This window comes from Juglans microcarpa x Juglans regia, chromosome 2S (genome assembly GCF_004785595.1).
Source record: "Juglans microcarpa x Juglans regia isolate MS1-56 chromosome 2S, Jm3101_v1.0, whole genome shotgun sequence".
NCBI classification, from domain to species: Eukaryota; Viridiplantae; Streptophyta; class Magnoliopsida; order Fagales; family Juglandaceae; genus Juglans; species Juglans microcarpa x Juglans regia.
The window spans coordinates 25,072,412-25,088,336 of record NC_054597.1 but is presented as its reverse complement, the minus strand read 5'-3'; the positions used below and the strand labels follow the sequence as shown (position 1 = coordinate 25,088,336).

Genomic DNA, 15,925 nt, shown 5'->3' with positions numbered 1-15,925 from the left:
CTCTCCCAGCTCTCAGCAACATCACACACCTCCGTGTTGTTGTAGCGGCTCCACCGTACCAAGCCACGTAGGCTCCCTTTCGCCATGACCCAGCCCCCTCCCTACTCAACCCCTTTTTCCTTCCTCTCCACGCACGGCTAAAACATTGGACAATAATTGGTGTTCTCTAATATGTTTATGTTCTTATTTTTTAAATTAATAGATAGTTTTTGCAGGAGATTTGGACTCTTTGGTTTGAAGTTTATGTTGCTTTGACGTTATATGTCGTGGTAGATATTCTTCTGGGTATGAAGAAAAAAGATGCTTGTTAATTTTGTTTTTGTTGGACTAAAAGAAGTTGCTATGTTATTTTATATATATATTTGGTTGGATTTGTATATTTTGAGAAATTGCTATGTTATTTTTCTTTTATATATTTTGTTGAAATTGTATATTTTGTTAAAGATGCTTCCATCTAAAAGTGTGTTTTTCAGCTTCAAATCTCTATGGCATAATTGGTGCACTTTTAGATCTTTACTTTTACAGGCAGTTATTGAATCTTTGATGGTTGCCATTTCCTCTATTGTTGATGTTATGCAGGCAATGGGATCCTCTATAGGCTCTTTGCTCTCGAGGGTGAGATTTGCATTGTTGATACAACCATTTCTGTTGCTTATATTGTATTGCAGGTTCTATGTGTGAGTAAATTTCTCTTTACCCCACTTCTTTTCGTTACTAGACAAGTCTCATTTTTCACTCAAGTGATTTTTCCTATGTGTGTGGGACTCAAAGTTACATGCCATAATTCAGAACTTTCATGCGTTTTTGTAAATTGATTGTTCCAATGTTTGTAGTTGGATAGTTAAGAGAATGAACCTAACTCTGTAAGATTATAACCTGTTATGGAATATCTGATTGCTCTTCTGTGTTTTGACAAGTTTAATATGTAGCAGGAAAGGTTGATGATAAAGGTATTAGGTGCAATATTTGCTCGTGACTTCCTGCAATATGTTTTTATATCCAACAAAGCTTGATTTAGGAGGTTTCATTGTCACTATAAATTTAGGAATTAGGACTGTATGGATGCAACCATTTTCTTCCACTTTTTATTGAACTGAGATCTACCCCAGTAACATTTCACGCTTTCACCTCTTGACCCATCACACAAATGGCAAGACTAGTGCTACTCCTGTGTTTACAATGTTTACAGGATGTCATGACTACCATGCTAATACATGTTTTTCTTGCTTATTACTTCTCTTCTCTTCCATTTTCTTTGTTTACTTCTTCTTCTTTTTTGCTTTGAGGTTGTATGTTGTGGTAGATATTCTTCTGGGTATAAAGAAAAAAGATGTTTTTTATTTTATTTTTGTTGGACTAGAAGAAGTTGCTATGTTTTTTTTTTTTTGGGTGGATTTGTATATTTTGAGAAATTGCTATTTTCTTTTTCTTTTACATACTTTGTTGGAATTGTATATTTCGTTAAAGATGCTTCTATCTAAAAGTGTGTTTTCCAGCTTCAAATCTCTATGGCACAATTGGTGCAAAATAAAGATTTAAAAAAAAAAAAAGTATCTTCAAACTGTACTTTTAATGGTAGAGAAAAATAAAGGAAAAAGTATGTGAAAAAATACAGCTTTTAAGAGTGAAAATGTAGCATTTTTAGTAATAACTCTATTTTTATATCACATCTAGGGAATCTGTTTCACGAGATAGGTGAGTTTGGTAGATTCTATTAGGAGTTTATATTCTTTTTCTTTCACAACCCAAAGTTCTTTTATCATGAATTACATGAAAAAATTGGTGTTCTCTAATATGTTTAAGTTCTTATTTTTTAAATTAACAGATGTTTATTGCTATTTGCAGGAGGACTGTTTGATTTGAAGTTTATGCTGCTTTGAGTTTGTATGTCGCGGTACATATTCTTCTGGGGATGAAGAAAAAAAATGCTTTTTAATTTATTTTTTTTTGTTGGATTAAAAGAAGTTGCTATGTTATTTTTTTATATATTTGGTTGGATTTGTATATTTTGAGAAGTTGCTCTATTATTTTTCTTTTATATATTTTGTTGGAATTGTATATTTTGTTAAAGGTGCTTCTATCTAAAAGTGTGTTTTCCAGCTTCAAGTCTTTATGGCATATTTGCTGCAAAATAAAGATAAAAAAAAAAAAAAAAAATAGGTATCTTCAAGCTGCGTTTTGAATGGTAGAGAAATATAGAGGAGAAAGTAAGTAAAAAAAGACTACTTTTAAGAGTGAAAATGTAGCATTTTTAGTAATTTTGCAGTAGATGGCTCTTACCCTTTTTTTTCTTCCATTAATAGAAGTTGTTCTGTTTTGTTTTTAAATTTGTAGTCTTTTGGTGTTTCTCTTTGATTTCCTTGGCGACTTTCTATTGTTTGAATTTTAAATTTGTGGTCTTTTTTGTTTTTAAACTTCTTGGTTTGGTTTTTGTAAGGAATCTGCTTTGTTTGGCTTGAAGTTTATGCTGCTTTAAGATTTGTATTTGTCTAATTTACTCATTGTTTTGCATTAATCAATTAAGTTTTTTAGTTTGGTTTGTCTTTTTTGTTATTATGATGTTGGATGTGTCTTGATCTACCGAGTCCTACCTTCTTTTTTTTTTTTTATATGATTATTTTGATTTTCAGATTTCTGAAAAAAGAAAACGTCTTTCAATTTATTTTATAATTAAAAAAATATTTCTTTCGTATAAAAAAATAGATGCTTTTTATCTTCTTTTTTTTTTTTTTTTTTTGCATTAATAGAAGTTGTTGTGTTTTTTATTTTAAGAATAGTTGATATCTTTCTTTTATATTTTTTGTTGGATTTGCATATTTTATTATTGATTTGGTTTCTTGGTTTCATTTGTTTTGTCTGTTATTCGGTTTTGATTTGCAGCTTCTTGGAAAAAAAGATGGCTTTTACAATTTTATTTTATGATTAATTTTTTTTGTTGCATTGATAGAAGTTGCTGTTTTTTATTTTAAAAAATATAGGTATCTTTGTTTTATATATTTTGTTGGGTTTGTATATTTAGTTATCGATTCTATTTTTTTGGTTCAGTTTGTCTTTTCTATTAGTGAACTATCATCTGTAGTTTTATTTTAAAATGAGTAAACCGATTTATGATATTTGGATTAATGAGTTTGTGATTTTTATTTATGTTTTAAAAATGTTTGAAAAAAAAAACACTAAACCGATTTATATTGTTTGGATTAATGAGTTTCAGATTTTTATTTCTGTGCGTTTTCTATTGTTGGCCTCTCATGTGTAGTTTTTTAAAATCCCGTTTGGATTCATTCAAATATGAGTTGAATAAAATATTGTTAGAATATTATTTTTAATATTATTATTATTTTAAAATTTAAAAAAGTTGAATTGTTTATTATATTTTGAGTGAGAATTTAAAAAAATTTTAATAATGAGTTGAGGTGAGTTTCGAATCCAAACAATGGCTCATCAACCGACTTATGCTATTTGGATTAATGAGTTTGTATTAACGAGTTGGAATTAATGAAACATCATTAAATGGATCTATACTGCTTGGATTAATGAGTTTATATGGTCAGTGGCGTGCTCGCAAGATCATCTTTTGCTGGTTTTGACGCTGGTGTTTATATTTTAATGATAATAATCTTTGATTTAGAAAGATCAAGGAATAGTAGAAATTGGTGATTAACAATTCTTTCTTTTAGGCATATGCTATCAATGTCTCAATCTGTAATCTGTATTGATAATTTCTACCATCATGATATTATCCGCAATCATATAACTTAGAAGGATAATCTAACTGTTATGATCTTATGCTAAGGTACTAACAGTTGAAGGATGTGTTGATTGAACTCCCAAAGCTAGGACAATGAGGATATGCTTTTTTTCAATATAATATTTTCCTTCAGCAGATTTGCATTGTAATGTTACTAATTTACTTATTGCATATTACTCAAAAGCATTATATTCAACACACATATATAGGGTATATATATGGATTTGATTAGGCCAACAAGTCATTCTAAGTGGGTCATAGATATGAAATATGTTTTGTGCCATTTAACAATTTTGTATGATCAATTTGCTAAAGTTATATTAAACTATGGTGTATTTAGAACTAATCTTTTTGGTTTCTAATCTATCAAACATGTAATTATTATATTTCACTAAGTTATCATTATCCAAAAATATTTACTAAAATTTGCTCTTCTTTTCTATGCATTAAATTAATCAGTTTTTTGTAAAAAAAACATATTATTTTGTAAAACAACTGTTTGATCCAACTAGGCAAACGTGCTTTGCACGATGCTCTGACCTAGTGTGTGTATATATATATAATGATAAACACACTTCACTTCTCACAACATTTTAATATATATATATATATATATATATATTTATTTACATATATATATATATAATGATATGAGGTGCTACCATGGGCCCGAGTCATGGTGACCTGACAAATCACTCCACTCAAGACTTAAACCCCTTTGGCCCGATAGGGCCTATATCAGTTTGTTAAGGACATGAACGTACACCCGCTTATCCTAGAACGGTTGAGATGTTTACTCATTCAAAGTGAGTAAATAGCCTGAATGTTCCGAGGTTCAAATTTCAAATAGTAGGTAAAGAAGTTAATCTAGGTGATTCTAAGAAGTCAAAAGCTCTATTTAAATAATACAGGTACACTAATGAGCACTTTGGAATAATTTGACTCTAAGAATTCTTCTATCATTACTGACTTAGGCATTGGAGGCACTCCATCAAATCCCCCAAGCCACCTTACTCCTTGGTTCTAGGAGATCAGGACTACATAGTTGTGAAACACGTCCTTAACAGTTGGCGTATGTGGGATCCAACTTTCTGGAAATTAGCATGTTTTTCACATGCCCACCACCAATTGATCTCAGGCAACTAGAGATCAGGCAGAGACATCGCGAAACATGGAAAGAAAGCTCGTGAAAATGAAGGAAGTAGTAAAGAGGCTCACCATTGAAGTCAAATCATTGCGGAAGGAGAATGAGGCTCTCAAGACAAAGAACGAGTTATCAGGAGAAGACACAACGCCCGGTCAAGTCGACGGGGTGGAAATAGAGGCCCACAACGTTGGGGCGAGAAAAGTACTTTAGGAGAACGAGGAGACAAAGAAGATGCATCATGATCTACGCAGCCTGATGGACAAATATAAGAAAATGACCAAAAAGATAGAGACCTCATCTTTAGTTGATCAACTATTGAACAGCACCAACTTGCCATATAACTCAAAGATCATGGTGGTACCGCTACCATTGAAACTCAAGGTCACATCAATAGATATGTACGATGGTTCCAAGGACCCAGTGGAGCATTTAGAGACTTTTCAAGCCCACACGACTCTTCATAGGTTCCCAGGAGAGATTACATGTAGGGCTTTTCCTTTGATGTTAAAAGGAGCAGCTCAAGTTGATTAGGAGCATTGTAGCCAGGTTCCATCGAGAGTTTTGAGGAACTTGGAAGATAGTTCATCACTCAGTTTATGGCTACCTGACAATGGAGGCAGCCAGCAACATACTTGTTGACTGTAAAGCAGAGGGAGGACAAGAGTTTGAAGGTGTATTTGGCGCGATTCAATAAGAAAATAATGATTGCCAACGACCAAGACAGAAAATCATGTTGGTCACACTACTTGGGGGAATTTGGCCAAGGAGTCCTTTCATGGCTGAGTTGGCGAGAAAAATCGCCTCTACTTTGTAAGAATTAATGAATCGGGCAGATGACTTTGTAAATGCCAAGGATACGTTGATCGCCCTGACCACTAGGCCGGGGCGGAAAGAGGAGACCATGTCAAAGAAGGCCCTAGGAAGGGTCGAGAAAGCCATCTAAAACCAAGAAAGAGTCAGTATGAGGGGAAGTGAGAGACACACGCAGGGTGATACAATAGCAACCATGTACACTATTCTAGTGTGCAAGACCACGACAAGGCGAAATGGACTAGGCATGATGAGGATCGCGGGCAGCGGACCCAAAGGTACTGTACGTACCATAGGGCAAATAGTCATTGAATCGAGGATTGCACATACTTAAATAAAAAATTGAGGAGATAAAGGGCAATGGGGAGCTAGAACGCATTGTTGCCAAAAACGCCTCTCCACCGCGACATTTAGACGACAGAGGGTAGGAGCGTAAGCCTAGACGAAGTGAGAGCCAGAGGAGGAGAGAATCACCTAAATAGGAAGGGTCGAGAAAGCCATCTAAAACCAAGAAAGAGTCAGTATGAGGGGAAATGAGAGACACACGCAGGGTGATACAATAGCAACCATGTACACTATTCTAGTGTGCAAGACCACGACAAGGCGAAATGGACTAGGCATGATGAGGATCGTGGGCAACGGAACCAAAGGTACTGTACATACCATAGGGCAAATGGTCATTGAATCGAGGATTGTCACACACTCAAACAAAAAATTGAGGAGATAAAGGGCAATGGGGAGCTAGAACGCATTGTTGCCAAAAACGTCTCTCCACCGTGACATTTAGATGATAGAGGGTAGGAGCGTATGCCTAGACAAAGTGAGAGCCAGAGGAGGAGAGAATCACCTAAAAAGGCGAGGAGATCATAGGAACCAAGAATTCACCGACCCAGACAAGATATAGATCGAAAAAACCCACCTTTGGGGGAGATCCATACCATAGCTGGAGGTTATGCAGAAGGTGGGCCAACCTCATCAGGAAGGAAGGCCTATGCAAGATGGGTGAGATATGAAGAGATATACAGCGTGGAGAGACCTATCAAGCAAGCGTGGGTACAAACCTCACCCCCAATCTTTTTTTACGATGATGACTCTCAAGGAGTAGTATACCCACTTGATGATATGTTGGTGGTAACAATGCTAGTAGCAAATTACACAATGTGGAGGATAGTGATAGATAATGGAAGTTCAATAGACATCCTATTCTGGGATGCTTTCACGAGAATGAGGTTAAGTATGGGTCAGCTTCGCCCAGCACCAACCACATTCAAGGGGTTCATAGGAAATGCAATTTAACCCATGGGGTCAATTACAATACCTGTGTAGGTGGGAATTGACCCCTACCTCACCTCCACCCTGACCAAGTTCTTAGTAGCGAGAACACAGTCGGCGTATAATGTGATTAGAGGCCGACTAATGTTGAATACCTTGAGAGTGATCACTTCCACTTATCATCTGAAAATGAAGTTTCCCACAAAAGCGGGAATTGGCGAGGTGCATGGCGAGCAGGTGCTTGCCCAGAAGTGTTACATGCAAGAACTGTGGAAAGGAGAGTAAGACGTGAAAGTAGTAGAGTCGCAAGAATGCGACTATGAGACCCTCTAGCCACTACCCCCTCAAGTCTTCATAACGGAGGCGAAAACAATGGACGAGGAAACGTTGAGACAGGGAGAAGTGGACGAGCCATTGGAACTCGTCCCCTTTGATCCAACCCAGCCTGATAACCATATGAGGATCAAAACTACAATAGCAAAAGAAGAAAGGGCCCGACTAATCCAGCTCCTCCTGGAGCACAAAGACATCTTTACATGGAATCATCAGGATATGCTAGGGATAAGCAAAGAGGTTATAGAGCACTGACTGAACGTTAACCCGGACGTAAGGCCTGTTAAGCAGAAGAAGAGGAATTTCAGCACTAAAAAGTATAAGGCAATGGTAGACGAGGTGGATTGATTGCTGGCGGCAAGATTTATCAGGGAAATTCAGTACCCTGACTGATTTTTGAACGTAGTGTTGGTGAATAAATCCAATGGTAAGTGGCGAATGTGCGTAGACTTCATGGACCTCAACAAAGCCTGCCCAAAGGACAGCTTCCCTATCCCCTAGATAGACTTAATAGTCGATGCCACGACGGGTCACAAGATGTTGAGTTTCATGGACGCCTATTTCGAGTATAACCAAATCAAGATGGGCCATGATAACCAAGATAAGACGGCCTCTTGATAACCGATCGAGGCTTGTACTGTTACACAGTTATGCCCTCTAGACTGAAGAATGCAAGAGCAACCTACCAAACGCTAGCTAACAAAATGTTCAAGAATCAGATAGGCCGGAACATGGAAGTATATGTGGATTACTTTTTGGTAAAGAGCATGGAGTTTGGGCAACACATGGAAGACCTGAGGGAAGCTTTCGGTGTGCTTCTTTAGTACAGGATGAAGCTCAATCCAACCAAGTGCGGGTTTAGGGTGCAATCGAACAAGTTTTTGGGCTTCATGGTGTCTGAAAGGGGCATCGAGGTGAATCCTGAGAAGCTCAAGGCGATCATTAAGATGAAGTCACCCACGACTCTTAATGAGGTCCAAAAATCGACAGGGAGAATAGCAGCCCTCAACAGGTTCTTGTTCCACTCAACGGACAAGTGCATGCCCTTTTTCTAGGTATTGAATAAGGCTCAAGAATGGGATGCACAGTGTGAGGAAGCATTTACACAGCTAAAAGAATACCTGATCCACCTGACGCTGCTTAGTCAGACCAAGCAGAAGGAACCCTTATCACTGTATCTAGCTGCCACCCTAGACTCTCTCTTTACGGCTCTAGTCAAAGATGATGGTAAGGAGCAAAGGCCAGTGTATTATGTCAGCAAAGCTTTGAGAGGGGCTGAGAAGAGATACCCGAAGATAGAGTTGATTGCTTTCGTACTTGTGATGTCGGCATAATGATTGCGCCCTTATTTCCAAGCCCACCCTATAAGGGTCATCACCTTCACACCCTTGCAGAAAGTACTCTAAAGGCCTGACACCTTGGGGCGACTAGTGAAATGGTCCATCGAGTTGAGAGAATATGACATCAGTTATGTCCCCAAAACTGCTATCAAGGGACAAATCCTGGCTGACTTTGTCACAAAACTGAGGAGACACTGAAGGCACCTGAGAAGGAATTGTGGCTAGTGCAGGTCAACGGTTCATCCTGTCGAGCATTAGGGGGCGTGGGCATCCACATGATAGCAAACGACGACATGGAGTCATTTCATGTTGTCCAACTGAACTTCAAGGTAATGAACAATGAAGCGGAGTATGAGGCGATGGTCACAGGGCTAGTCATAGCTGAAATGACAGGTGGAACAACGGTAGTAATGAGGTCAGACTCCTAGGTGGTGGTGGGCCAAATCACAAAAGAATATTCAGTGAGGGGACCAAAGGTAATAAGGTACCTCCGTCATGTCTAGGAGAGATCCTATTAGTTCCAGTATTTTCGAATCGAATAGATTCCCAAAGTTGACACTAGAAGGCGGATCGAATAGCACAAGCGGCATCAACAGGGCAAGAGGAGATGTTGCCATGGGAAGTAACTCTTGGGGCAGTAGACACGACAACCATAGGAGAGGAAGTTTTTGAGATCGAAGGGGACTCACCAGGATGGACAGATAACATCATCAGGTACTTGAAAGCTAGGGAGCTACTCACTTCCTAGGAGGAGGCAAGGAAAGTTAGGAATAGGGCAGCTCGATTCACCTTGATAGACTAAACACTGTACAAGTAGGGTTTTGCTAGTTGATTACTGAGAAAACATGAGAGCAGGCTACTATTGGCCCAACATCTTGTAGGACTCTATGAGTTCATAAAAAAAGTGTGTCCAGTACCAGCTACACGCACCAGTCCTGAGCATGCCCCCTAAAGAATTGAAGTCTATAACTTCCCCATGACCCTTTGCTCAATGGGGGATAGATTGGGTCGACCGTATTCCCTCAAGCAAAGGAGGAACCAAATTCATTATTGTCTCTATCGACTACTTCACCAAGTGGGTAGAAGCTGAGGCAATTGTGAGATCTCCAGTTTCACTTGATATTTATTCTTATTATTTTAAGGTGTTATTCTATTGTATTAATTAAATATGTTATTTGTTTTGGTATTTTATTTTAATTTAATTTAGAGAATGTTATTTTAATTATTTGTATTGTTTTTATTTTTGGACTTGTGTTTATTTGTAGGCTTTTTATTTGCTTGATTATTTATTGGGCTTTGTGTGTGTGTTTTTCTCTGTGGGCCGTGGGTGTGTGTGTGTACTTTTGGTGACCCGAAATCCGGCCCAGCCCAGCAAGGGGGCCCAGGCCTTATGCGGAACACGGCCCAGCTGTGCGGCCCGTGAGAGCCCAGTCTCTCATTTGTGGAAACGGCGTCGTTTTGATGGAGCCCTAGCTCCATCTTATTTCTCTTCTCTCGCGCCGCACTCTGCAATCTTCTTCCCGATTCTTCTTCCTTCTTCCCGATTCTTCTTCTTCCTTTTTCTTCTTCATTTCTACTTCTCCCACCGGATCTCCACGCAGCTACTGCCGAAATAAATCCCAGCCGAGAGCCACCTCCACCTACTCGTGTCGTTCGGCATGCACCCCGAAGGTTTGCTGTCAACCCGTGGCATCGCACGGTCGCTAGCTCTTCCGCAAGCTCCTCGATGGCGATGGGCATGGCTTCCGTGAGCGCCGCTGTGCCACGCGTCCGCAAGAGGATTTCTTTTTCTCCACGACATGCTGCCGTTATTTCCTTCCTCCACCGTGCGACACGCACGCCATGCGAACCGCCATTTTTGGCCTATAAGTAGACCACGGCTTCTCATGGGTTGGGGATCTCCATTGGAGTGTGTTTGGTTTTGCTTGGGTTAAATTAATCGGGATTTTTGGTGTGATCCGAGAACAATTTTCTCTTGAAATTTTTGGGTTTTTGGTTTGTAAATCCGTGAGGTGTTGTGATGTTTGCCGAGCTCTTTGTGCTTTCAAAATCTTGTATTTTGGTTGGGATTGTTGTTGAGTTTTCATCTGTTTTGTTCAACCCGTGAGTTGAGAGAAACGGTTTCAGCCGTGAGACGCCGTCGCCACTGTTGGCAGCACTTCCTTTCACGTGATCTTCCAGATTTTTATCAATTTCATCGTGTGTATGTAATTTTCTCTTTATTTAAATATTAATTGTAATTTCTCAAATTTATAAATAATTTGTTATATTTATTGACTTTATAAACTGTTGTTTATTTGTACATTATTGGTTTGATGAAAATGTTTTGTATTTTTGAAATGTTGGGCTTTAATGGTATTGTGAAAAATGGGCCTTGGGCCGTCAAAGTTGTTGGGATTTTAAATGTAATTGGGCCTTGGGCCGGATTAGCGGATGGGACTATGCGTGTATTTATGAAATTGTGTTTCGGCGTTTACTGAGAACTTGTAAAATGAAATATTTAAATGCGTTTTCTAATAAAACTGTTGATATGCATAAATTATCATTTTGTTAAATTATGCGGTAATGTCACGAAGTCTGTTGGTTAGTGATACTGTTGTGTGGGTGCGTATGTTTCACGACCCCAAGCCGAGATGGGGCATTATCTCAGTGGAGCTTATCTGGTCACTCGGAAGCGTAACAGACTGACGTGACATCCTCTGAGTTGTCACAGGGCGACGACGGGAACGGACGAGACGGTAACGCTCTCGTACCGATTCCGAGACCTTTGGCTGGCGAGGTTAGAGGATGCTTGGCCATGTACGCGCTGGGCGCGGAACTGAGCATCGCTCGTTACGAAATCTCATGCACGGACGTTACCCGTGATGTGACGAAGAGAGCCAGGGTGTGCAGACGGTCCATAGGGGAGACCGTGGTGCATGTGTGAATTCATAATATATATGAATGGGTCAAAAAATGGGATTTTTGGGTAAAGTAATAGAAATGATATTTTTGAGAAAGAAATGTAAGTTGTTATTTGTCTGCATGGGAACACGTGTTTGTATAAATATGTTTTAAATCTCTTGGATGTTATTTTGGTTAATTACTTGCTGAGATGTCATAATCTCATAGTGGTGTTTACCCTAAGGTTCCGTTTTATGGTGCCGTAGAGTTTGAGGCAGAGCCCGAGTATGTACCTGAATGACCGACTCTGCCAGAAGCTTAAGTCGCTGTTATGTCGTTCAGCGTTTTGGGACTTGTTTCCATTATGTTATTTACTTTCTTTAAATTATCTGACGGAAGACTGTAAAATATTTGTAAAGTTATTTTGCTGTTTTATGAACAATTCTGGTACTTAATAAAGAAAGACCCTTTTATTTTCACCGCTGCGAAAAATACTATACACTTTATGTATGTTGTACATACTTTGAGCACTGAGAGTTATTGAGGTGCGTGATCCGTGTGGTCATCATCCCGGTGTCACGAACTCCATAAAAATAACACGTGGGGGTCGAGGGCGCCACAGCAATGGCGACGGTGACTGCTCAAAGTGTGACAAAGTTTATATGAAAGGCAATTGTATGCAGATTTGGGATACCGAAGCATCATCTAATGGCAAGCATTTTTATTCAAAACATTATCATAGGTGGTGTTTAGAACTTGGATCAAAGTCAAGTATTCATCTCTCGGACACCCATAGGCAAACAGACAAGTCGTAGCAACCAACAAGACCATAATGAAGATATTGAAGAAGAAGGTAAGCAAGAATAAGGGAGCGTGGGCGGATGAACTCCCCAAGATGTTATGGGTGTACAGGACAACACCCAAGACGTCAACAGAGGAGACGCCTTTCACTCTGGCAGACGGAACCAAAGCTAAGATACCAGTAGAAGCGGGGATTCCAAGCCATAGGAGGTAGAGCCTCGACGCCGATGAAAATGGAAGGAAGCTAGAAGAGCATTTAGACTTACTAGAAGGAAGAAGAGTGAGTGCCGAGAAAAGGGTGGCTGCCTGCGAGAGGAAGACAGAGCAATACTTCAACAAGAGAGTAAGGCTGAGGTCCTTCAAGGTTGGCGACCTAGTGTTAAAAGAAACTGGAGTGACCACCGCAGAAGAAGGAAAGCTAGGCCCAAGATGAGAGGGGCCATATGTAGTCACAGACAGTAGTTGCCAGGGAGCTTATCTCCTAAAGGACACAGCAGGGTGCAAACTACCTCTCCCTTGAAATGTTGAACATTTGAGGAAATTTTATGTTAAGTTATTTTATATGAAAATCTCAAAAAAAACATTTATTAACACACTTTCGATGAAATATTCTTACCAAAGGAATTTTGGTAAACTCAATTATTCATGTCATATTCTTTCTTTATATGTTATCTTTCCACTTTAGGATCATATTCAAAACGCTATAATTATGCGGTCAAACAACTCTCCTGCTACACTTCACTTGCCAAGGTTACGCGGTCAAGGGACTCTCCCATTACACCTTCTCGCCAAGGCTACATGGTCGAGGAACCCTCCAGTTACACCACTTGCCAGAGTTACGCGATAGAGCAACTCTCCCGCTACACTCCACTCACCAAGGTTACACGGTCGAGGGACCCTCCCGCTAATCCTTCTCGCCAAGGCTACATGGTCGAGAAAACCTCCCGTTATGCCACTTGCCAGAGTTATGCTGTCAAGCAATTCTTTCGCTACACCACACTCGCCAAGGTTACATGGCCAAGGGACCCTCCCACTACACCCTTTCGTCAAGGCTACCCAATCGAGGAACCCTCCCGTTATGCCACTCGCTAGAGTTACGCGGTCAAACAACTCTCCCGCTACACTCCACTCGCCAAAGTTAAGCAATCGAGGAACCATCTCACTACACCTTCTTGCCAAGGTTATACGGTCGAGGAACCTTCCCGTTACGCCACTTGCTAGAGTTATGCCATCGAGCAACTCCCTCTCTACACTCTACTCACCAGAGTTTCGTGGTCGAGCAACTATCCTGCCACACTCCACTTGCCAAGGTTACGTGGTTGAGTGACCCTCCCACTACACCTCATCGCCAAGGCTACACGGTTGAGGAACCCTCCCGTTACGTCACTCGCTAGAGTTACGCGGTCGAACAACTCTCCCACTACACTCCACTGGCTAGAGTTCAGCAGTCGAGCAACTCTCCCGCTACATCTTCTTACCAAAGGCCACACGGCAAAATTCCTGTTAAGTTAATTCTGTCTTTGGTTTTCTTTTTTCTTAAACTTGATTCTACATGACTATGACCAAAACCAACTACATTCAAACTTTGTAAATCAACAAAAATCATTCTTTTCATTCTCAATTGTTGGAACAAGACAAAGGTAGTAATTCCTCATTAGTAAATGTTCATTTCACTTAATATAAAAACCACAGTTCAAAATATACAGCTACCAAGGGACATTTGCCCAAAGTTCAACAAAACAACAAGTACAAAAAGAAAACATCAAGGGAGACGAGGGGGAGGGAAGGTATCTAGCATAACATCTCACCTGATAAAGTCAAAGTAATGGTAGGTGGCAGGACTGGCCCTTATCTCTCTCCCATTCAGGTTACGGAGATCTATCTCAGGATGTGCAAGCAGAAGCTCCCGCAAATGCTTGATCCCGAGCTTGAAGCCAAGGCCAAAACCACGGTCTCGGATTGTGCGAACAAAGTTAACTTAGGGAAGGAGGTGACTAATCTGTTCTTGTGAGTGGCCTAGCTCCCAATTCAGCTCAAATACTTTCAATTCAGAAGCAGCCAAGTTCTTCTTGTAGGTCTCCAAGCTCTGATTTAATGCCAAATAATACTGATCGAGCTCCTAAAGAGCACTCTTAGCCTCGGCCAAATCCTGTTGTCTTAGTCTTCTTGCCTTGAGCTACGCTTAGCCGGATAATGGATTCCCAAAGTTCTTTCTCTGAGGCAGTCAGGTCGTTGATGTAGTCAGCCTTTACCTTCCATAGTCCCTCTGCCTCTTTTTCCAGTTCACTCAAACGGGCGACCAACTTATCTCGTTCAACCTTTCTATCAGTCGCTTAAGCTTTGTGCGGTGCGACCTGGTGGCTAAGAGGGGTCACCAGGGCAAAAAGAAGAAGCACCATAGCAAGCACTCGGAATCCGAAAGGATACCCTAGCAACACCCTTTGGGGTGAACGGCTCCCAAATAGTTTGAAGCCACCAGTCACCTGAGTTGATGTCTCGGCTGTTTGGTCAAATTGAGGAATGACAACTTCCTCCTGGAATGGAGACCCACTGGGAGGGCCAGTTTGAAGATCACCTGCAAGAAAGGTTGGAGAAGGTTCATTGCCCCCCCTCGGAGAAGTGTTGAAGGGCGAGGAAGGGATTGACACCCTGCTCTCGCTAGCAAAATATAGGTTCAGGAAGATAAATGACAACTCACGAGTATCCCCACCCGAGGCCATCAAGGCAGTAGAAGGTGGCTCGCCAACATCTTTAAGATGAAACAAGTCGCCAAAACCGTCTAGTTATGAAGGAAGGCCGCTCATGGGAGGTGCATTAAGGAGGTTTGGGTTCATAACAAAGACAAAATCATCCCCTTCCAGATGAGGGTCACCTTCGGGATTGATTGCCTGCCCAGAAGTCTGGGCCTTCTTTTCAAAGGGAGCCTTTGATCTCATGGCTGCCTCAGCCTCCAGTATGAAGTCCAATTCGGCATCTGCCTGGTCCATGATGTCATCTAACAAACTGGTCCAAGGCACTTAAGGGTTCCTCAAGCCCTCTCCTCCACTTGTCAGAAAGGGAAAAAGGGACACCCCTGGAAGAGCTAGACGCGTCTGAGGACTTAGCCCCAAGGCGAGTTTTCTTCTTTTTACCCCTGCCTCCGGGAGTGATCTTCCATTTAAGTTTCTCTCCAATGTCGGGGCACCTAGAATTTCGTACCAAGCACATGGACCCGACTAGGAACCATCAGAAACCTATCGATGTTGATGGGTGTCAAAAGGGCATTAGACCAAGTGGATTTAATGTTAGCCATCACCCAAGATTGAACCAGGTGGATACTAGTTTCCTCTTGGGTAAACAAAAAAACTTCAAGGTCACACTCGTCGGGAATAGGTGACCAAGACACTCTAACAAGGAATTCCAGATGTCAGGCTTCATCCACCGAAAATTCCCACCCGCTACCCGAAATAAAGAAACATTTCTTAAACCAGTCCTTGGCATGGGAATACTTACGATCTAGCTACACCAGTTTGTTGTGGGACCTAAAACAAAAAACATTTCCATCCAAATGCCTAAACCCCTGAAGAGAAAGGAACTCCTGAGCTATAAGGT

The 15,925-nt window shown here is 40.6% G+C and overlaps 1 long non-coding RNA gene across 1 annotated transcript; it reads left to right on the top strand.

Annotated features, from left to right (window-relative positions):
• Positions 1-206: 206 nt before the first annotated feature.
• On the top strand, positions 207-970 carry LOC121251466. The gene is made up of 2 exons (XR_005938023.1): positions 207-285; positions 510-970. It is a non-coding gene; the product is annotated as an uncharacterized LOC121251466 (long non-coding RNA).
• The last annotated feature ends 14,955 nt before the right edge of the window (positions 971-15,925 follow it).